This window comes from Cynocephalus volans, chromosome 7 (assembly GCF_027409185.1).
Source record: "Cynocephalus volans isolate mCynVol1 chromosome 7, mCynVol1.pri, whole genome shotgun sequence".
In the NCBI taxonomy this organism is placed as follows: Eukaryota; Metazoa; Chordata; class Mammalia; order Dermoptera; family Cynocephalidae; genus Cynocephalus; species Cynocephalus volans.
In genome coordinates, this window is record NC_084466.1 from 117,033,080 (window position 1) to 117,058,050 (window position 24,971).

Genomic DNA, 24,971 nt, shown 5'->3' on the forward strand with positions numbered 1-24,971 from the left:
GTTTAGAAAAGAAAATTGCCATTACCAAGGTACAATAAATCTGTCTGGTCAAAAGCCTAATTAATGGCATCATTCATCAATTATTTCATCAATCTGCATTGAAACAGATGCTTAATAAGCACCACAATCATCCAAAACAACAATGGCCAGTCCTCTAATGTTCTGGAGTCCAATTATTTTTGCATTGAATGCCACTGAACAGTAATAGAAGTCAAAGCTTAGCATTAGCTTTCTCAAAAATAAATCTATTTTCCTATTGTAGGCTTTTATTTCAGTAAACTCAAATTAACTGAGTCAACTGCCTTCGTAAAACTATGAAGAGTAAACAAAGCCATTAGACATCTCATCTCAGATCAAGTCTCAGGCAAAGAGGCCATGATCCTACTGGCAATTAAGATTTATTGATATTTTCAGGGAACAACACTATATGCCAAATCAAGAAAATATTGCTCCATATAGGATATCATTATAAGGCTTTCCATATGTATGAATAAGATAAATAAATATAGATTATTTTGATCGTCAGGAAATCCTTAAAATCTTCTCTGGAGGTATCTAATCAAATAAAGAACTAGGCAACTATTTTCTTGGGACTTAGGTTAAAACTTAAGTTTAAATGGTATGTAACAAGCCATCTATTTGTATACTCCAATTTTTGTTAAACGGAATCATTTTAAACATTCAAAGGGGAAGTCTGTTTGAGGAAATTTGGAGAGAAATTCATTCTTGATATATTATAAAATAAGATTTTTTTAAAAAATGGTAGATACACACAGTTTTAATAACACTACTCACAAAAGAATGGATATGATTACTCTCGATGGCCAGTCTAGACAGACAATTATGTGAACAGAAAGGAGCGTTCAACCAAATAAGACTTGGCAGGAGTAAACTGTTTGCACATTCAATGTTCTATAAAATTTATGAGACACATAATATACTATTATCCTAGAACCCACCCCAGCTGTCAGGAAGCTGAGTAGGGGTTAGGAAGATAGGAAACGGAAGTGTTCCAGACTCTAAGAGTACATTTGTCAGACTTGCATACATCTGGTTGACTAAAGTGTTCCAAAGTGAATCTTTTCAATTTCTCTGTTCCTGCTCATTCTCCCTCCAGCATCTCTTGTGCTTCCTTGTCTGCTCTCATTCATTCATTCAACACATTGTGTTTCCTGAGCCAGGTACTGTTCTAGGTGCTCAGCATACAGAAGTAAGCATTATCTACAACTTCTGGGTACCAGGAATAATCTCACCAGGTGGCTAAATTCTGATGTTTTATTTCTTTTCTTTTTTCTCTTTTTTGGCAGCTGGCCTGTACAAGGATTCGAACCCTGGACTTTGGTGTTAATCAGCACCATGCTCTAATCAACTGAGCTAATCCACCAGCCCTAAATTCTGATATTTATAGACAAGATTAGTCATTAGTTCACCTGCTTTTAAGAGGCCTTAGCAAATACAGAGAGGAAAGACACCAATACCTCATTCCTTAAGAGTAATCTCGGTGTAAATAAGATGATACAGGGTCTCCACAAATACAGGACATATCAGGATCAGTGGGAACAACTGATCAACAGTTTAACCCCAAACTGTAACTTCTCAGCTTTAAAAACAGCAGGAAAAGTACAGTCAATTTTTCTCAACCCCAACTCTGCTTTCATTTCTGTTTTAAAAGAACATGTTTAATATGAGTATTCCTTACCCCAAAATAAGAATGGTTTTAATGAAAGTCAAAAGACTGAAGATAACATGCGGAAAATATTTGCAATACTTATGAAGAGGACTAATTTCCCTACTTTAAAATGAGCTCATACAAGTCAATATGATAAAGACAAGACCTTACAGGCAAGAAAAGAAGGAAAAAGAGAGCAAAAAGCAAAGCAGATGAGCAGGCAGTTTACAGAAATAAATTCAAATAACCAATGAACCCACGAAAAGATCCTAAACCTCAATCGGAATTAAAGATAAGCAAGCCAACACAAAGAGATAACATTTTAATTTTATCAGATTGGCAAAAATGTTAAAGCTGAATGATTTACAGTGCTGGTGGGGGTGTGGGAAAGATACAGCTTTGATTTAAAAAAAAAAGCAGCGACTTTTCTTGCATATAATTTGGTGATGTTTGTCAAAGTTTAAAATGTATTTACCCTCTGACTAGCAATCCTACTATTAGGAATTTAACCTACAGGTATGTCAGCAAAATGTTTATACAAAAGTATTTACATAAACGCAGACTGCAATAAATCCAACAGCTAAACACAACACCGCCCCTCCCCTGCCCATACTCTGGCAACTAATAAAATATCCAGAAATAAGGCAAAGGTCAAATCCATTTATTGTACAGCCATATAACGAAATACTGCACCATCATTAAAGCAAATAAGGATTTGTATGTGTTGACAGGAGAGACCTCTCAAATATATCAGGGAAAGTTAAAAAAAACTACAGAACAATATGTATAATTTAATCCCTTTTTAAAAAAATGTAAAAAGCAGAAAGCCAGATATATGCAGATGTGTGCCAGAAACATTTTTTTTTCCTGGAAGGAAATCACAAGAAATGTAGTAACAGTTAGATTTGAGGGGAGGCTTTTATATTACTTTCTGTACCTTATGATCCCATTTGTACACCAACCACACACGTACTATTTTTATTTTCAATGCCATCGTGGTTACCTGAGTGTAAGATTATGGACAATTATCTGCTCTCTCTTTACACTCTGTTTTTTAATAAAATCTAATTTTAAAAACAAACAGAAAAATTTTAAGTACTTATAATGAACCTTAACATTAGAAACTCCCAAAATATATTTAATGAGTCAAAGGCTTTTTAGGAGAGTTCTGAGAGAAAAACACAGCAAAATAACAGATGAAGTAGAGAAAAAAAAGGCAATGCAGACAGAGATAGATTGAGTATCAACTTGGTCTCAAGGACAAGGCTGAGTATTTCCTCCTTTCTAATGTTTTAAACAAAACGATTAATTATGTATTCCATGGTGGTATGGTGCAAGAAGCCACAAAGAAATCTATCAGTTCAAAGCTGTAGAATGTGGAAAATAACCTGGAGGAAAAATCTATGAAAAGTCCTTCGGAAGAACTATCATCCCAATTCAGGAGGAAGCAGTAAAGAAATGTAGTCATAAACTAACTTGTACAAATAAAACCATAACCCCAGAATATATTATAAAATCATTTGGCAAATATTTATAAAGCCTGAGAGATAAAATCCCATATTGAATTGTTTCACATGCAACTGTAATTCTAGGTTGTGCTACATACCTTCACAGGCATTAAACAAAAAGCCTGGGACATCATCTGGCTGGATATCACTTCATAAATGCAGCTCCAATTTCTGATTATCCAGATATTTATTCAAGGTTTAAGAGGCAAACATTAATAAAGAAAACTAACAAATTTAATTCTCAATAGTCCTTTAGTGATGAGTCATTATATAGATAACACAGGTAATAAAACCACAAAATGTTAATAGTCCGAGGAAAATGTAGTACCATTAAGGGGGGGGGGGGGGAAACCCCGAATATATATTTATCGCGTGCAATTGCCTAGTTAAACAAAAGAAAAATAGACTTCTGAGAAGGGTGGATTTTTTTTCTCCCTGTGTCAGTTATCAATGTACTGCCTCTTAGCTACAAATTCACTCTTCACTGCCTGATGTGTAAAAATGTACCTGAGCCCTTTTAAGTATTTTTTCATTTGCTAGCTGGCGGGATGTTTAAATTTTGTCAGTAAAAGATGCTGGACAGACATTGCAAAAGGAAGGAGCATTGCTTCCTGGTTCTGGTGTCATCACGCAGCAGGCTGGTGTGTGCAGCTTCTCCAGCACCTGTCTGGATCGGTTTTGTAGCGGAGTGCCTCCAGTTAGACATCTCCCCATGAACCACTTTCCCTGGCACCCTGAAGGATGGATTTTCAGCAAGTTCTGCAAGGTGGGTTTTCAGTTCTGCTGGTGTGGCAGCAAAACTTCTTTGCCATGCAGTGAGCCAAGGCCATGTCTTCTCTAACAAGGTCTGAATCTCAGCTCTGAGAGGAGGGTAGGGGTGGTGTCTTCCTTGGGCACTTTATCTCAACTCAAGGGGCCTGACTGCTCCCTGTATCTGCCATTTCTATATTCTACAGAGTTCTGTTTACTTATTAGCCAACCTGTTGTTGCTCCAACCCATTATAGCTAATAGTTCTCAATACTAAACTCTCCTTGTTCAAGCTATTGGGTGGTATCTGCCTCCAGATCCAACTAACTGATACACTCCCTTTACCTACCAGCATTTCTACAGTAAGTCCCACGACAAATGTGCACAAGAAAAAGGAAAAGCAAGAATTTGCATTTTTTGAGTTCTGTCCCTAGCTGCTTGGCCTTTAACTACCTACCTTTCTGTTTGCTAAGTGACGTATCATAGAATATGCCAATGAAAACATGAGTTGAAGAAGTGCTCATGCCTTAAGCAGAAATGGAGAGGCTCCCAGGAGCATTTCTCACCTTACCCTCTGCTGACATCTCTGGATCTCCTGTGTGGCTTCAGCTCCCTCCTATCCGCCCCTGAGCACCAAAAGCAGCCTCCTCCATAACTATAGCAATGTCCTTCCAGCCTGGGGCTGGTAATGACTTCCCGTGGTTGCTAATCTCTTGGTTTCCTCAACGTGTCCTGCTTGGCTGCCTACTACACCATCACCTGTGGAAATAACTTCACTAAATCCCCTCTGCTGTAAATAGAAGTGACTTTTTTCCTCCTGCTTAGGCCCTACTAACCAGTTATAACAGAATGGCTGCATATACACGTGCTGAATAAGATCTAAAACTGAGAAAACCTAAAATAATACACCTTCATTTGGCATAAAAGAGCCACAGTTAAATCCTTGAAATGTTTTGATTTAACAGGAATTCCTTGAAAATGTATCCAAAGCTTTAATATCTATTTTCTTTAAGGTTGAACTTTTGGCTAAACCATCTTCCCCAAATTTTTATCTGTATATGGAAAAATCATTTTAAAAAGCAGCTCCCTTTATTTAGCCAGTGGACAGCACAGTGATGATGTCCCATAGAACTTTCTGAGAGGATGGAAATGTTCTATATCTGTTCTTCCCAATACGGTAGTCACCAGCCACATGTAGCTACTGAACACTTGAAACGTGGTTAGTGCAACTAAGAAATGGGATTTTACATTTTAATTAAATATCTGCATGTAGCTACTGAAATGGATAGCAAAAGTCTAGCAGACGGTCATCTCTACTATGAGAAAGAACTGCTTCAGTTGGTGGTGTTCTTGAGTGCTTTGGCAAGGAAGGGGTGGGTGCAGAGAGAAGTGATATAATAAAAGTATTAGCCCTTTTATTCATTCTATTCACAGTTTAAAAACATAATAGCAACCCCTTAGCCTACCTGACCCCACCCGCTGCAGACATTATTCATTCAGATAACATGGTTAACAAATTCTTAGAGAATAAAACTCATCTGAACTCAGTAGCTTGAGAATGAGTGGGGTTGAAAGAAATTTTGGTGGTCAAAGAGAAGTGTAGACTAGAGTCCAGACCCAGTAAGAGGAGATGCTCTTTTTGGAAAGAGGTAATATTAGAATTCTCGCTTTGTTTTTCCTATTCTTCAAACCAGTGAGAATAATCCCCTGCTTATTCCCTATTGAACTGTCCCAGTCCATTCCTTACTCCTCTTCCAAGAGGATTCCCCTAGAGTCATACAGGGACTATATGGTTTTCCTATAACATCTCTCTATTCTGGCCCTGCTAAAACTTTAAAAGACAGTCCCTTTGACTTAGACTCGTGATGACTAGTTTTGGGGTTAGAAACATTTCATTTCACAGCTCTGACCTTCACATGGACATAATCAAAGGAAATGACATCAGGTTCCCAATTCTCCTGAGAATTTTGCTCCTAAAAGTTGGTGCGCTAAGGATTAACAGTAGATAACTGCAGGAAATGTTTCACTATATCAGTGAGAATATGAGAATATTAAAAGGACAGTCAAATACGAATGGACTTTAAAGGTACCACAGCTTCTAGAACCCAAATGCCCACAAAACTATAAACAGCTTATTATCCAGAGAACCAAATGCAAACATATCTTGTAAATCTACGTGATTTTTAGCAATACAAAACCACAATGAAAAATTCTACTGTGAAACCTTGGCTATGAACTGTTTTGGTCGGGAATTTCTGTAGTTCTTTGGCAAACTGTGCAATTTAAATGAGAACTACAAGACATGCTAACTAGCCAAGTAGGAATTCGTTTACCTTGTAACTATTAACAATGCACTCCAGTTTGCTTTACTCAAGTCTACATGAGTCACTCACAGAACAGATCACATTTCCAGTGTGAATAAGCACTCAGTGACACTCACTTTTTTTCTCAATATTTTCTAAACAGCAAGAAGAGATACTAGTATTACCACAGTCACCACCACCTTGTGCTGCAAGTCAAGCAGAAAAAGACACTGACATTGAAGACACGCAACCCTGGGGACGTGAGCTATATTTGCAGTGCAGTATCATCTTGGTGGGCTCACCACAGTCCAAAGCTGGCCCTTAATCTTGTAAATTCATAAATATGATGATCAGGAAAGGGTTCATGCTAACCACATTCATGGTGACATTAAAGTAAAAATGCCAATTTAACACCTTATTGTGAGAAATATAACCCATAATGCAGATTGGACGCTGCTATCCGCTGATCAGTATGTCTGCCAAAAGCATAACTACATGAAGTGGCAAAATTACAATCAGAATGGTGCACAGGGGAGCAGAAACACATATGGCAGTTTCCTTTGTGGCCTGAGGTTAAGCTATTGAGGTTAGGCTAGACTCGGCAGTGTTCACTGACGAGGGCAAGACCACGCTGTAAGTCAGGGTTGGAACCTAGCCAGTCTGATTTCAAAAGCCTGTAGGGTAAGATCTATTCTGAAACCTGTTAATGCTACACTAGGGGCTGGGTGCCTTCTCTGTAGACAGGCCAGGTTGGCATCAAACTTGGTCTCCTAAGCCAGTCTCCAAATTCTATTTATCTGAATTCCTCTTTAAACAAATTCCCTTTCAGAGTAACATGCTAGTACCATCTTTAACCAAGTTATACATTTCTGCCCTAGAAGCCATTTAATCTTTTTACTTAATTTGTATATTTGCTATGATCCATTCATTACGGATTGGTTTTGCAGTTTCTTTTTTCTGATCCTTTTTTCCGAGTTCAGAAAAGGGGAAGGGATCTGCCTGTTAGCCCTCATGTATGGCGCACACACCACAGTTGTGGTAGGAACCAATTCCACAGTGAAATGAAGGCTTTAAGAATTTCAGAGACGGTGGAGAGACTTCCTTTAAAAAAAAAAAAAAGAAAGAAAAGAAAAAGTAAAGGACACCTACACCCTACATTTAAATAATTCATTAAATGCCAACCTTAAACTCTTTAAGAAATACAAGCTAACAGACCTATGACATGGGTAGTGAGGTATATTGCTCCATTCTACCTTGACTTAAATCTTTGTTCCTTCCACATCTAGAATATGTTTGGGCCTTTTGGTGAGACCATCACTTCCAAATGCCAAGAAATCTATCTTTGTATCTGGTTACTGAGCACAAGTCTACTGCTTAGGATTTTGGTACCCAATTCTGCAGAATTATACCAAGCTGATGCCCAAGAGCCTTGCAAATACATAACCAGCCTTCAAACACTTTCAGCAGCGCATGGTAATTTCTAGTCTCATCCAAATCTGAGAAACTGAAGTGATAAAATGTATGAAAGGGGAGAAATCATCTATCCAGTCTCAAGAATTATTGTCAGTAGCACCACCTAAAATTGTAATTTGCCTAGTGTTTCAGTTTAGTCATTATTAACCTGACTTTCAGCTTGGCTTTAATATCAAACTCTTGACTTCTGACCCAGAGAGGTATGCGATTCTGTGTAACCAGTTCAGGATTCACTGTTCACTGTTAGAATCACTAAGTTTTTTGCCAGTACTGCTTACCCAGCAACTCGTGGGCAGCTTGAGGCCATGAGAGTCTGGAACATCACCTATTTCTGTACAATCAGGAGAGTTAAGTAAGCTTGAAGGTCAGCTTAATGAAGGCCTCCAAGCACTAACAGAGCTAGTCTGGGTTATGTATGTCTCAGAAGTATGTTTTTATCCCCAAGCTATTACCATCTACATGCCACTCACGCTGTGGCTGCTGTGTTTCCCCTTGGGCTGTCAACACTCTGAAGGGGTGAGCCAGCCATGAATTCTCCCCATTGCTCCAGGAGGAAAGATTTCCTTCCAGATGCTCACAGAGAGGCAAGCTGCTGGGGGGAGAGAGTATTGCCACATGCTGCGTTTTGAGGTTTTAAGTCACGTGTGCATGTGAGGTTTACACAGTTTGGTTCAAATGCGGTAGGGACCTTGAGATAGAAAATTAAGAGCAAACTCTTTTTAAAAAATCACTAACTTCAATTCTCCATCCTGAATAAGAGCCTTTTCCTAAGCAACAGAACTTTTCCTTGCTAGGTCTCTTACTGCCAACTCTCTGGAAAATTAACAGAACTGCAAAACATTCTGCCTTTAGAAGGTAGACAGCAGGTAGACTGTGAACACTCAAGAATCTTCCCATCCAACCCCTAATATATACAAACAAATATCACACCCTTACATCAAATACATACACTGCCAACTGCTCTTATGGATAAGCTACATACCGCTATAGCTTGCTGCAGAGGCAGGAAAACAGTGGTGCTCATGCATAGTCTCCAGACTCCTAGTTTCATGTCTGATACACAAGAGGAGGGGACAGAAGAGCGACTGCATAAAAGCTTTGCTCTGTCTTCCTGGGGGATGCTGAGAGGGTACAGGAAATCACTAAGAATGACAAAATTGACACAGTTGCACATACAAAGGCTGGATGTGTTGCTTACATTTTACCGCACAGGAAAATATATTAAAAAACCATAACACCAACACTAGGATGAAAAAACAGAAGTGCACTGCTTAAGAACAAACATTACAAGTTTTTACAGCGAAGCATTTCACAGTCACAGAATTTATATTCTTGGCCAGTCCTTCCCTACAAGGCTACAGTGACACCTCCAAAGACACCTCTCCTAAGATTCTATCTCCTTCTGAAGACAAGAACCCTTGTTTTTCATCTTTTTAACTGTTAAAAAACAAATCCAATTTCCTTATCCATCCTCTTTCCAAATCTTACACTTTAATAAGTACCACTCAATTCCATTACCCCAAAAATGTAAATTTAAAAAACAATAGTTATTTACTACTGTGCCCACAGACTGTGCTACATAATTTACATATATATCCTGTTTATCCCTCTAAATCCTACGAAACAGGGATTCGGTTTTCAGAGATAAAGAAACATGCCCCAAATCACACAGCAGGTTAAATTGGTAAGGCTGAGATTCAAGCAAAGGTTTATCTGACTCCCAAACCACTGTAATGTATTCCTCCAGGGAATGCAGCAAATGATATTTTATAGCGCCGCTAATGATAAAATATAAACACTGTATGTACCTGCCAATTTCAGAATATATTAACTCTCAAAGGCCCTTTTAAAAACATACTCTAAAAGCTACTTGGTGATACTGCTAAAGCAATGATTAGTATTCAAATTTCACAAACAGAAACATATATACTGAACTGTTAAGCCAAGGTTTCTCAACCTCAACACTACTGACGCTTTGGACAGGACTCTTCAAATTGTAGGGGCTGTCTTATGCATTATAGAATGTTTAGCATCAGCCCTGGCTTCTACCCACTAAATGCCAGTAGCACATCTCCCCATCCCCAGTTGCATCAAAAATGCGTCCAGATATTGCAAAATGTCCCCAAGGGTAAAACTGTACCCTGTTGAGAACCACAGAGTTAAGTTAATTGCCCAAGATCACATAACTGGTTAAAGATTGAACTGACTCCAGGAAAGAGCTCTCCTAAATCCTAGTGTAGTGGGGATTTCTCTTCTACCTAGCTACATCCCCTTAACAGAAAGCATTTATTAAACAGGACAAAATATACAGAATTCAGAATTCAGACCATCATTATTTCATCACATTGGTAATACTAATTAAGTCCTGTCTCTCGGCTTTGAAACACTGTTCAAACCACAGTTTCTAGACCCTCTCCAAAACCTGATTACCGCAAGCTGGATATGTGTTTAAACAAGATCCCAGAAATGTGCACAGTGCTGTGCCTCAAATAGCAGTAAAAGTAGTAATAGCAGTAGCAACAACAAAAGACTAACAGCTATTAGACCCTGTTTTAAGCACTTCACATGGATTATCTAGTTCAATCCTTCAACATCTTTAACAGCTGCATGAGGTAGGCATTATTACCTGCATTTTATGAATGAAGAAACTGAAGCACAGAGGGCTCAAATAATTTGCTCAGGGTCTGGCTCCAGAATCCTTGTTTTTAAGCATTATCTACAGTGCTTCAAAGAACTGTGGGATTATCACCAACTTGGTTCTAAATACTCTCTCTCTAGTAATGTGTGAGTTTTCCCCCAGCTGTATCAAGTACCTTCTTTTCAAGGCACATTGCTGGCACGTTGCTCAAGTCTGAAATCACTCTACTGATCATCCCTCTTTGGGTACAAGACACAAACGCATTTATTTACACTGCTGTCCAACCAACATTTTTCCACCTTGAGTAAAGAACACACGTAGCACTTTGTTAAATGTTTTGCTGGAGCAGACAGGTCATATCTATGACAATGCCCTGATATACTTGTGTAATAACTTTATCAAAAAAGAAAGGAGGTTAATTGGATGTGAGTGATCCTTAGCTAACATAATGCTAGACACTGATCATCATTTTTTTTTTCAAGGATCCCGATCCATCTTTTCAAAAAAGTGATTTACAATTCTGCTAGACACCAACATAAGCTCTGAATGTAAAGTTTTCATTAATTTTTTTTAACTAAAATTAAAATTTACCACTCCCCATTTTTGGAAATTGAGTCTTCCAGTATGCCTCCCTCCTGCGTGATTTTCCCAAGACTACTCCCAAGAGGTTTTATCATCACACTGGTATGTTCTTTCAACATCCTCAAGAACTCAAGTCTCTTAAGCAGCTAGGATTTAGTGAGGTTTAAGCAGGTGGCCAAGGCATCCTTGTTTGGCCTAGGAAGGTGGGTGAGTGTTCTGTGTCAAATAGATGGTGAGAGTGATCAGATGGGCACATGAGAAATACCCAGTCCTGGAACAGACGCTATAGTTCATGGTGTTCTATGAAGGTGGCGTAGTTCTCTTCTACTGTGACCTGCCAACAGGTGCAAATACCAGAAGCACTCTCAGAATTGGCTGCCCCCAGTGAGACACACTGAGACTTTCCCACCTCCATCTAAGAAGCAAAGTTTTAGCACTCACAGAGTGTGCCTTTCATAACCTCACCATTCTTAATAAACAGGTTCAACACTAACCGAAGTGCTAATATAAATTTATAAATGTTTCACATAGCTGATAAAATACTGCAAGAGTGAACTCACAGAGAGCAGTCAACCATTGGCAATCCACGGATCCAGCTCTTGGTTTTGCAATTACAGAAAGCCTGAGCTGCACTTTGTGAGTAGCAGGAAGAATACACACAGAACTAAAGGGCTTCAGAAAAAAATTATAAGAAAGTCACCCAAAATTGGCAACTCTAAGGCAGCTGCGTGTATCAATGGGCTCATCAAGAGTAGGGCTTGCTCAGTTAATATTTGAAAACCACAAGCTTCCCGAGTAAATGCATCATTCCCTGAACTTTGTATTTTGGCACCAGGATAATAAGGAACTTTTAAATCACTTAAAAATCTGCTTTGCACCAAGAACCTCCTCTGGATCATTTCACACAGAAAAAAAATCAACACTATTTTAGGAGCAATTGGAGCCACAAGGAAAACAAACTTTAAATGCTAACTTCTAATGTAAATTAAATTAACTAGCTGTGAAATTTGGAACAGGTTATGTAATTTTCCTGAGGCTGTTTCCTCAACTATTAAAGAGGGATAATGATACCTCCACCTCTTGGCACTATTGTGAAAACTCAACGAAGTAATGGATGCAAAGCATCTCAGAGCCTGATAAAAAGAGATCCTTAAATGTTCAGCTTTATTATAACTATTAGGTGAAACTGAAACTAGTAAAATTCCAAATTTAATTATCCCTTTAGCTTTTAGACACCATAGAGATTTAATAAGAAATTTCCCCATTCTCACCACCTGAGGGTGCTATTCCTACTGCCCCCGTGGACTTGAGAACAGAGACTTAAGGCCATTTCTCCCAACATCACAGGCTGTTTCTCAAAATAAGAGGATTCCAAGTTGGTACCTTTCACACAGAGGTACTTGATAGTTAAACTCAAAGCAACTGAGTTTAATTAGCCTACTCGCTTGAAAACAATGCTACTAGGAGCTCATGGAGTAACCAAAGTTTTCAAATTATTTTAATTATTCCATTTAGAAGTGATTTCTTTCTAGAGTAGTTTCTTCCACACACCTAAAAAAGTCAGATGCAAAGAATTTTTTCTCTGTCTTAAAAAAAAAAAAGTCAGTTGCAAAGAATTTTCTTCCTTTCTTCCTCTCTCCATTAGTCTGTCATTCTGACTTCAGTCTATCATAATAGCTATTGCCTATCTTATTCGTAAATGCACAAGTGTAATACTGCCATTCATAACTTAACAAAACATGCTCATAATTTTGTATTCGGTTTACAACTTTCCCTGTCCTCCTTTATACTACAGGATGTCTTCACCTGCCTTTCCAGTACACAATCTGTTTCTGATGTGGTAAGTAGTCTCTGTTGCACTTTGATATGTCCTTAGAAATCACAAGATTCCGTTTTCCCTGTCTCCCACCTCCCCAACCTCTTGCAAGAAAATAAGTTATCTGCACCAAAATAATGCACTTGCTGACTAAAAATCTGCTTTTCTGTGTAAGAAGTAAAAGAAGCTTATTTATTTCTACATAAATTCATCAACTCAATTGGGTTAAAAGTGCAGTGATAATTACTTGTAGCATTCCCCTGCACGTATGTCCTGCAGAAAGTAGGTCTCCCGATTCCTATCTTGGTGCAACTTAAGTAACAACTACACACAGCCAAAAAAAAAAAAAAAAAGAAGAAGAAGAAGAAAGAAAGAAAGAAAGAAAATAAGGCAAATGCCATGCATTCTTCTCCAATATTTTGTTCCCAGAAGTTCCGCGTGAGCAATTACCTGGCCACACTAAACAGAAAGCATGGCTATAGAGTAAACATGCTCACTCCAAAACACGGGGAGCACGTGCTTCTTTTTGCCACTCAATACACAGTTCACTCACCAGCTAGTTTCCAACCAGCCAAAAGAACTTAACTGAAGGACCGATTTGTACAGGGACTGGAGTGTGAGAGAGCGAGTACTTCCCGAAAACTTAGCACCCAGACTGTAAATACAATCCCACTCTCTCAATAGCCTCCATTAGAAAGACTTGATAACCCCGAACTGAAACCAGCCGCTGAGCCTTGGCTCACAAGTCAGCGGTCAACATCCCCGGCTCTTCAGAGCGTTGTTGAGCCTACTACTACCTATGTACCCTGACCCGGCGTTCAGCAACTGCACTGAGCATTCTCAGGTGGAAAGAGCTAACAAAACCCCAAGATTCCCTTTACTCCGTCGTAGTAAAGGAAATTTCACTGATTGCGATTGTGGGTGTTTCTGGAAGGCAAGAATGGTTGTTTCTTCCCTGCATTTAATCAGGTCCCACCGTCTGCGATGTGCCCAAAGGACTGTAACGACCCACAGCATCGCAGAAGGAGCAGCACTTACGGTCTCAGTCTCTCCTCCTCGGAGGCAGAATCTCCTGGAAAGTTTTCGCGGCACCAAGTTTGCGCGCGGCTCTGGTGCGCGCTGCCTGCGTGGGCGCAGGCGGAAAGGCGAGCGCGGTCAGCGGCGCGGGTCCCCGGCCCCGGCCGCCTCTCTGCCGAGCCCTACCCGGCCCGCGTGCGAGGACCGCGGCGCTGCGGGGCCCGGCGCTCGGGCCGGCGGACGTGCGGATCCTCTCCCGGGGGACAGCTGCGAGCTGGCACGCCGAGCGCAACCTCCGCGGCTCCAGCAGCGAGGCCGGCGGGTGTGGCCCGGCAGCAGAGGGTTTTCGGAATGCTGGGTGTGGCCCTCCTACCACAGCAAAAAAGAAATGAGTCAGCCCGCTCAAGCCTAACCAATAAGCTGGTTCACTGTCGGCTAAGGCGGAACTTTCCTTCCTTGATTTTTATCAGGCTTAACAGCTTTTTTTTTTACGTGAGCCATTAACAACTTCAGCGCAACTTCTGGAAATAGGTAGGTTGCCCTTTAAACGCTTTTACAAAACAAACGTGAGTCTTTTTATGATAGATACTGATCAGCGGATGCACGTTAATTTCTGTTAAGACAGGTTTTTCAGTTCCGTCGGTATTCTGGGTGCTTGCGATCTGGTGTCAAAGCAGATTTGGGTCTGACCTGTGGCACTGTGTGACCTCGGGCAAGTTAATTATCTGCAATGAGGGGGGAAAACGCGCATCTAACAGAGTTTGCCGGAGGGATTACAGTAGTCACCCACTTACCCTTGGTTTCAGTTCCCTGCGTTCAACTAGTCTGGAAATATTAAATGGGAAATTCCAGAAATAAACAATTCATAAATTTTAAATTGTGCGCTGTTCTGAGTGTTCTATATGTATTCTATTATTAGTTATTGTTAATCTCTTACTGTACCTAATTTATAAATTAAACTTTATCATAGGTATGTATGTATAGGAAAAAATATAGAATATATGGAATTTGGTACTATCCGAGATTTCAGGCATCCATTGGGGGCCTTGGAATGTATCCCCTATGAATAAGAAGGGAGTACTTCTATATATGTAATACACGTAAAGCATTTAGCACAACGCTTGACATAGAGTAGGCACTCAAAAAATGTCTCGTTTCTCTGAGTCCTGAATCAGAATCTCCAAAATGTAGACAAACTGGCCTATAATTTTAAAAAATTCTTTTCTATATTAAAATATTCAAAGAATTTTAGAGCTAAAATAGTTCTTTGGTATTATTGCCTTATTTAAGTAGTGAGCAACTAAAGAAGCTTTTGATTTACGATTCTTGGCTTTGGTATTCTTATTATACAATAGCAAATTCCTTAGTAGCAAAAAAATGGGGGCGGGGGCTTAAAATTGGAATGATTTCATATCTCATTTAGGCCATAATTAAACCAACATTTTGGGAATATTCGATCTGGGTCACTGTGCCCTAAACATTATTTTGAAATAAAAATATTTAAAAGAGGCCGTGAAGATGGCAGCTGCTATGGGAAGGTTGCTCCTGGCCTCGGTTACCTGACATGTGAACACTATTCCTTGGGGCATTTCTGCCTCTGCAACTCTTAGGCCTGCTGCTTCTGGAAGAATGTGCTGAATAAATATACTGTGGTCTGGCAAAATTCGCCTTTAGCACCAATTCCTCATACCAAGCTCCTGCTGTCACCCAGCATGCGCGCTATTTTAAGGGAATAGCCGTTGTCAACAGAAAGTTCAAAGAACTAAGACTGGGGGACTTTAAGGGGAAATATTTGGTGCTTTTCTTCTGTCCTTTGGATTTCATCTTTGTGTCCCCTACAGAAGCTGTTGCTTTTATTGACAAAACCAGTGAATTTCACATGTGAACTGTGAAGTTGTTGTAGTCTCAGTGGATCCCCACTTCAGCCATCTTGCCTGGAGAAATACACAAAGGAAGAATGGCGATTTGGGTCATGTGAACATTACACTCTTGTCAGATTTACCTAAACCAGTTTCCCCAGACTACAGTGTACTGTTGGAAGGTCCCGATGTTGCACTAAGAGGGCTCCTCATAATCGACCCCAATGGAATCATCAGACATCTGAGTGTCGGAGATCTCCCAGTGGGCCAAAGTGTGGAAGAGATCCCCCCAGTTTGGTGAAAGCATTCCAGTTCATGGAAGCCCACAGAGAAGTCCACCCAGCAAACTGGACACCAATTCTCCTACAATCAAGACAAGTCCAACTGCTTACAATGAGTAATTTGAGAAGGTAAATCAGTAGATTACCCTATGTGTATCTGCAGCTTCTCAAACCAGCAAAGAACCATACTTGGAACCCATGTTTAGCATTTCGAAGATGATTATTCAAAAAAAGGCAAAAAACCGATTATGTTTGTATTCATAAATATGACTGTTTTATTTTTGTAACACTGGTTAAGACTCCTTAAATGTGGTTAGTCACCTGCTGTAACATCTTGATGGCTAGTTAGTTTCTACAAAGCACCTAGTTCACCTGTTTCTTAGACCATGTCTTCACTGGATAAACACGCTTCTTTCTTAGCCATACTTGAATCTTTGTCTACACCAAAGTAGTACAAGCATTGAAAGCTTCTGATCAACGGTCTTGAAATTTTCTTCTTAAATTTCTTTATTAAACTGAATTTTCTTTTAAAGTAACAAAGATCATAGTTTTAAGTTAGCGTCAGCAGTCCAACTTAACTCTCACAATGGATATATATGTGATTGAAACAAATGTGAATTATGTTATTTAAAAAATCGTGATGGCATCTACAGCCATACCAGCCTGAACATGCCCAATCTCATCTGATCTCAGAAAAAATCATGGTGGCAAAGTGACTTAACTGATCATGCATGATCCCCATCCTGAGATTTATAGTTTACAGTTATTTTACTTATTTTATTCGGTAGCTGACTTAGTGTATACTTTTCTAGACATTGATTAGCTGTAATTATTAAGGATATTTATTGAATCCAGGGATTGTATTTTGAAATCACTGTAATGATTTTCTTTCTTGAAGTGTTCCATGTAAAATACATAATAAAGAATAAACATTTAAATAAAAAAATTTTTTTAAATTATTTTTTAAAATATTTTTTAAAAACTTCAAGTAGCTGGGAATTAGCAAATTACAGGACACTACAGAACTGCTAATTCCTGAGCACTGGTTAAGAAATGAGTTGATTACCAGCTGCTGGTAGAGAGTTTCTATAGGGGAAGAAAAATCATTTTTTAAGTTACAAATTAAACTTTCTTAGCTTTGGAAAAGATCTCCTGAGTTTAACTTCCTCATATTGTTTAGAGCCAACGATTCCATAGGCCACAGATTTGAAGATATCTTCAAAATACTTCTTAGCCAAAGATAAGATCTTAAGTGAGATCAAGGGCCCTTCCTAAGATGCTATTCTTTCCTCCAAAGCAGCTTGGGAGAGAGGAAAAAACACTGCACCAGGAGCCAGGAGCTCTGTTCCTGGTCCCAGCTCTGCCAGTAGGTGGGCAGGTAAACTGCTTCCCTCTCTGAAGATGTCTAAGAGTTATTTCAGTTGGGAGACCAAGCTATGATCAAAAAGGACAGAAGCAAGAGAGGCCTTTAGCCTAACACTTATCTTTAGCAAAAGGCACTCAACATATAAAGTTGGGCCTGTCTCCTAGATGATGAAGCTGGTAAATCTCTCTTGACTCTCATATTCCTCATAAAGATAATTTTATTCTCCTAGACATTTTAAATTCTGGAATCATCTAATTCCCCCGCACACACACCTTGTCAATTCACTATCAATAGGTGTAACATGAATGCTTCTTTCAAATCTCTGCAATTTTTTCCATTCCTGGCCCAGGCACTCATCCCCTCATTCCAGGGCCACTCTGATTGAGTGTCTCCTAACTGCTGTGCTTCCCAACACATCATCACCATTACATGACAAATGTCAGAATCTAGCGTGCCATCATGTAATAAACCTTTCCTCTCTCAATTAAACAAGTGTAATTATAGTAGACATCAAAAGGAAACAATTTGCTTTATAGGCAACTTTCCTCAAATGTTCATGAAAACTAATGTGTACTTTTAAGGGCATTAATTTTTCTATTTACTATTACAATTACTTACACTAGGCGAATTGACAGTATGTTGGCTGTTATAGCAAGGACAGCAGTTCTTTTATTTGAGAAGGCTACAGAAAGCCTATGTGTTATATAAGCTACTCAATAAAATTCATAATAACACTGCAATCTGAAAAACACAACTGTGTTTGTGTGTACGTAGACATATATAGATACTTTGAGGTGTATGACAGAGGAAAAGAAAGGTAGCACACACAAGAAAGAGAGATGGTCTAGTTTGTTTCTATTGTTTAGGATCCAGTTGAGCTTAAAATTCAGAGTAGGTGCTCCAGGAAGAAGAAAGGCTTCATAAATATGTTCAGCTGCAATCATAACTCAAAAGCATGCAAATTGTGTTTCCAATAATCCTTGTGATTCAGAAACAAGAATGATACCATTATTACCAATCTGGTTAGAACATTCTCAACCAGAGAAAAGGGATCAGTTTCTAGGATGCCTTTGTTACCTAAAATTAAAATACACAGTACAAGGATTATATAATTTAATATAGTTGTTTAAAAAAGGGACAACCCACAGGCCCAATGTCATTGGGTTCAAGGCCCACACCATGCCCTCTGATGCCTTCTCTCACTCTTTTTACTGTTTAACCCATTCCAGACCCACATAACCCATCCTTCTCGAACCGCTTCACTGGCCCAAGCCCTGAACAGCTCTCCTCTCCTCTAAATGTCTACTGATCTTATTCTTTATGCCTCCATTTCACAACTTAACTTTAGTGTCTTCTTTCTTTTTGAGATCTCTGACCTTTCTCTCTCACCAGATAACAACAGTCCATCTGAGGCAGAGATTGTGTTTCAGAGGCTTTGTATTCCCCAGAGCTTAACAGATTCTGAATAAATAGTCATTGTCATTGATATAATGATGTTTATGTTATATAAAAGCCACAAAGGAGAAAGGAAAACTTTCCCTTTGACTGCTGACACATCAAGAATAAACAAATATTATAGCTGTTCAACCAGCTGGCAAGCAGAACCCAAGCAGCAGATGCATTTCTTTGCTCTTTATGACATGTTCCAACAATACAGAATGCTACTGAGAAAGCAAATCCTATACTTCCTAAAAGGAAGTGGAGTTTGCAAAATAGCATTATCACATAAAATTTCAGTTCCCCAAATGCTAACCCTCTGAAAAGAACAGAGTCAATAAATCATTCTATCTTCCTTTTCAAGTTAGGAACACATACATACATATTTGGCAGTCTTGCCAAAGTAACAATTCCTCCTTCAATATAAACATCTCTTTCAATGTGTGTTTTAGCCACAGACATCTACCTGTTTACCTACAAGTGCTCTTAACCTTAAATAGTAGCAAAAGACAGATCTTCAAGACAACTCCTAACTTCTAGAACTATCATAGGTATACATTTGTTTAAATGATTTAAAGTCAAAAGTTATATGGCATTTGTATTACAGCAATCCTCTGTCAAAAGATTCTTTATCACACACATATGCACACACAGAGTCACTAGTATCCTTTAATTAGTATTAATACATTTGTGCTTTTATGACAGATGGGAATAAATAACTACCACTGTTCGCAAGAAGCTATGTCATAAACAGCAGTCCTACTATATAATTAAATGCTTTATTATAATTGCCTGTGAAAAATGCACTAAATAAATATCCCAAATATAAACAACGAAGTGAATTAGTCAGCATTCTTTTAACTTGCAAGTAATAGGAATGGCACTTGAAGCAGCATAGTCAAAAGCAAGGTGAGATGTATTGACTCTAAATAACCTAGCATCAGGAAGCCATAGGGGTAGCTGGGCTTTAGGATCAACTGAAAATGAACTCTACCAGGACCAGATGACATCTTTGCTTCTACAGGTTGGCTTTGTCCTCTCTTCCTGAAGTCTGCCTTCTTCCACTTAACTCCCAGCTCTGCCACTAAAAGGGACTATTCCTCTTTTCATAGTTGTAGTTTAAAAAATTCTCAAGAAAGACTCACACTGGTCCAGCTTGGGGTCATGCACCCATGACTGGGTGGTCTACACTAGGACCACCTAGTTGAATTGGTAGAAAGAGCAGCAAGTTCTCTAGAAGAAGGTGCATTTACTTCCCCAAAGTGGGAAGAAGGGCTCATTTGTCTGCCAAAAAAAAATCACCACCTATCCAGAAATTCCATTTTATGCCTAAGGTGAAAGCTTATCCAAGGAGTCAGTCCTGAACTTGGTAATAATTACATTCTAAAAGTTCACTTCTACAGTCTAAAGTCAACAAACTCTTACGTGGCACTGGAGTGCATTACACTTAAGAAAAGATGCATCTAGTATAGAGGTTGGCTTTTCTGGCCAGTCCTTAAAAGTCTGTTTAACTCATAATGTCAATAATATTTCTAATACTGTACTCAAACTCCATTCATAACATTGTTCCTAAAGGAAAATGTATTTGAAATTCCACCTAGTACAAGAAAAACACGCCTAATTTAATTCATTTACTGAATACCTAGTATTAACAATGTCTTTCATTTTACACACATTATTTTACATTTAATGCACATATAACACTGCAAGGCAGGTGTTAACAACCTGCGAGGACACTGGGAGTCAAGAAGGCTATATGTGCCTGAAGTCAGTGGTCAAGACAAGTCAGAGCAGCTTCAAAGTCGTGTATGTCTGACCCAAAAGCTGGGACTAGTATGTCTAATACTCAGAGCAGCCAGATGGGGTGGGTTTACAGATGAGAAGACTATGAATGAATGTTTCAGACTCTGTGTAAATACCTAAAAAGAGAAGGGAATACTGGGCAGTCACAGTCACTAGCCAGACTTTAACTTTCTATTTCCTAAGAGAAAGTACTTCTCTATGAATGAATAAAAGGAAATATATCTCTAGATAAGCTTTAAACCACCCTGACACTTATACTTACATGAAGATCATCTGAAAATCAAGGATTTCTAAATAGTATCTTCATAAAAAATTTCTTTTGCCCTGTTTAAAAAAAGAAGGTTCTACCTATATTAAAATGCCTATCTAAAATGTTTTAAGAGAAAATTCAATTTAGAAAAAAAGCAATTGATACTAACATGACTCAGATGTGCCAATATAAATGCAATATATGCTTTAGCAGCATTAACTGTATTTCATACCTTTTAAAAAATTTTTGGTTATGTAGTATTTAATACATACCAGAGAATATATTTAACATATTTGTTAAGAAATGTAATATTAAAATCAACACCCATGACCCTACCACCCAACCTAAGATGCAGACCATTACCAATCAAACATGGCAGCTCTGAGTGCCTCTTGCCCTGTCTGACTGAAACTGAAAACCATTTCTTTCCATGCACATTAGACAAAAAGTCTGAAATCCCCAGTCTATAATATGGCTTTTTTTTTTTTTTTTTTGACTGGTAAAGGAATCGTAACCCTTGGCTTGGTGTTGTCCGCACCATGCTCAGCCAGTGAGTGCACCAGCCATCCCTATATAGGATCCGAATCCGCGGCGTCAGTGCTACCAGTGCCGCACTCTCCCGAGTGAGCCACGGGGCCAGCCCTATAATGTGCCCTTAATAATAAATTAACCCTGTGCCTCTTGAAATCAAATGAGGAGGTGGTCAGAAGTAATGAGATAGAAAATAGCTGAATTCAGACACGAAGGAGTGCTTTTCTCTTGAGACAAGATTAAATCGTACATTGTCTTGACACACAAACTACTAGTCAGTGGTTTCACTCCATGGTCCAAAGCCAGGACTGACCAGTAGGAATATGAAAGTAAGTTGGATCTCCTTGACATATGTCAGGTTGTTGGACACGTGACCTAAAATTATGGAAAGGTCAATTCCAAATTATTCCAAAACTGAGGTAAGCTATTACTAAGCCACGACAAACTGGTTCTCCTATGACAGAGCTTTAAACAAGTTGGATACCATAAAAAGAAAAAGGAAAGGAGCATCCCAATTAACAACCATGAACTCCATTTCATACATAATGGAAAAGAGAAACAATAACTTCAGATGTAAAAATGATCAAATCAAAGAAAATAATAATTTACTAAGGCTTAATTTTGTTGTAAGGGTGTGTTAAGTAATTTATATGACTGAAAAAAATTAACATGTCATCTGTGAAATTAAAGAACTTAGGATATATGTCAAAGAAAGGACATATACCCTAAACTAGTGAACAAGTCAGTACAAACTGTTTGGCCGAAAACTACAAATTGAGAACACAGCAGTCTAACATGTAGTACAAATTAAATGGTACACTGAGTACCTGCTAAGGAAGAGGGGAAAAGAGAAGATAAGAAAGCATACGACACGTGGGTACCCCTACATGAACACAGTCCACCAGTTATCAAAGTGCCACTCTCCTGTGGCACCTGACGCTGCCTTGTTTTATAGCTACTCAGACACACAGCATCTGCACCATTCTCTTAGCTTCCTGAAGGCTGGGTGCAGGGCTTGGACTACAGTAAAGCTTTGGAAGTCCAAACCCTGACATGGGATATGTTCTAGAAATGTTTGAAGAAAACAGTGAAGGGTCATCTTGGTCAACTCTACATACCTATTTAAATGCCTTATTTGAATTGGTAACCTCTGAAGTAAGGTGAGCTCTTCAATGCAGGAGACAGACTGCAGTAAAACAGTTGATTGAAGCGCCGTCTCTCAAGATAAAAAGGAAGGTCTCTGTACAAGGGGAGTGTGTGTGTTTGTGCGTGTGCATGTGTATGTGTGTGTGTGTGCGCGCACGTTCGGGCTGAAAGACAGAAACTGGTACCTAAGGGATGAAAAGGGTGTGTTATCAGTTTAGGCTAAATTATGCTGCAGGAGCAAGTTGTCCCAAATTTTTGGAGGCCAGCAATGATGAGAGGTTTATTTCTGCTTCCTGTCTGGTTCCTTTCAGGTGAGCTGTGGCTGGGCTCCAAGTCTCTGTCACTCTGGACCAAGGCAGAAAGAGCACCCCTAACTGGGACATGCTAGTTTCATGGCAAAGAGAAGAGAGTGATGGCAGAACCAAGCCATGCCTATTAAATTTTCTGCTCAGAAATGGCACATACCATTTTCACTCACATTTCATCAACGAAAATAAGTCCTATGGCCAAGCCAGCCACGGGGATGTCAGCTTTTAATATGGTGGGAAAGAATAATCTCCTTACAGGGATGTGGGAAGGTGCTGCAAATGTTTTAACACTGATGTAAGCTACCACAAAGGGAATGGAAAATGGCTAGGACAGAGCTTTCTTCTCTCCTATAATGATAAAATAAGGTGTCATGTTATAAAAAGTGTTCCCTCCATTTCTATGGTACCTTATGCTGTTCTCATAATTTTTCACATATTGTCTCATTACATTCTCACAACCGTCCCAGTGAAGTTCAAGGACTTGCCCAAGGCCTCAGCAATGCCTCAACTAGAACGCCAAATCTGGTGGTCGCTCACCCACCTTGGGCAAGTTAAGCTGTAAAGTCCTCTGTTTTGCCTGCAAAATGAAGATAATCCTAGAGTCTTCTTAAGAAGGTTCTTGAGAGATTAAGTAAAACAATGTACGAGTATTTAAAACACACAAGCATGTACCAGTACTCAGTGATAAGGTAATATTATTAAATTATGACACTTGTCCCCCAACCCACATCTTTTCCAAATTATCTTTAAATTTTAATTATAATTTGTTAAAATTCCTTAAGTATAGAAAAATAATTTTATTAATGCCCTTTCCTTCACTTTTCAAACCTCTAGTCTTACAGTTACCTCCACAGGCACGCGCGCGCACACACACACACACACACACACACACACACACACACACACACACACACACTCTTCTAATGACTTCTATTACTTGGTCATGCTTAGATTAGCTAGTTTTCTAAGACTCTAGAGTTTTAAAAGTTCTGTTCTTTCTTGAGTATTTGTAAAGCAGAACTATTAATAATTTTTGTTTCTTCCCAAAATAAGGAAAATTAAGAACAATTGAAGATATTCAGAGTAATTCATTAAAGGTATAATATAGATTCCAAAAAGGCTTCCAACTGAGAATGAAATAAAAGGCTTAGCATCAAAGACCATCCATCTTCTAACTCCAGCCTTAATTAGCCCTATTCCCCTTCTCTCTTTGCATTCTATTAAACTACAATTCTAGGGCTGGCCTGTTAGCTCAGTTGGTTAGCTGATAACAGCAAGGTTCAGGGTTCCATCCCTAACCCGGCCAGCTGCCAAAAAAAAACCCCACAAAACTACAATTCTAGCCTTTCCCAATAATGAAATCTTCCCTCACTACCTCTGCCTTTCTGTGGAAACTGTTTCTTCTACCTAGAGTACTCCCTAAGCCCTGCCCCCAACTCTGTTCAAAGATCCTGTCCAGAAAATTGGGTAAGCACACCACGATGGATGCACAAAGATGTTCATAGTAGTACCTTAATATACTTTATAAGAATAATAAGTTGAAAACAACTAAAATGCCCAGCAATAGGGAACATTATAGATCACATACATATGGAATGCTATATAACAACACAATGATGTAGATGTATATTTATTGATGTAGCATCCTCTCAACCGAAGCAGATTTCAAAACGATAGTCATACCTTAACACATTTAGTGGAGAAGAAAAGTGTATATCTAATCCAGGTATAGAAAGAGTATGGCATACCCAGTGGTGACCACTGAGCTGCTGCAGGAAGCACCCCAGGCCTCCCAAGCCAGAGTGGTGGGGGGCCTCGGGCCTTGGCCATGCCCCCAACACATGCAACCAGCCCAGAGATGACCACCAAGCCACAGCAAGAAGGGCCCTGGGTTCCCAAGCTGGGATGGTGGGGGTTCAGGGCTTTTGCCACACCCCTTGACACCTGCACCCAGCCCAGCAATGATCGAGCCACTTCTGGAAACTCCTGGTCTCCCCTGTGGGAATGAGGGGGGAGCCACAGGCCTCAATCCCATCCCTCCTCTTTCCTCCTTCTTCCATCCCATTTTCTTCCCCTTTCCCCTCTGCCCCTCCCTCCCAACTGCCCTGCAGCAACATCCCAGAATTTAAAAAATAATATTAATAAAATTGCATTTTCTTAAAAAAAAAAAAGAGTATGGCATAACACACACACACAAAATGTTAATAATGGTAGTGATAATATTGAGTTTTTTATT

At 39.2% G+C, this 24,971-nt stretch overlaps 1 protein-coding gene and 1 pseudogene across 8 annotated transcripts in view; one reads left to right on the forward strand and one right to left on the reverse strand.

The window, feature by feature from the left end:
* SGMS1 (sphingomyelin synthase 1) overlaps positions 1-24,971 on the reverse strand; it is a 282,944-nt gene that overhangs the window by 78,672 nt on the left and 179,301 nt on the right. Inside the window, exon 1 of one of the 8 annotated variants that reach the window (XM_063102280.1) lies at positions 13,776-13,904. The exons of the other annotated variants lie outside the window; for them this stretch is intronic. The gene's annotated coding sequence lies outside the window, so the exon portion shown is untranslated. Of the gene's footprint in view, positions 1-13,775; positions 13,905-24,971 lie in introns of those variants that run through there. 8 annotated transcript variants of the gene reach the window in all.
* On the forward strand, positions 15,273-16,035 carry LOC134382781 (thioredoxin-dependent peroxide reductase, mitochondrial-like; annotated as a pseudogene).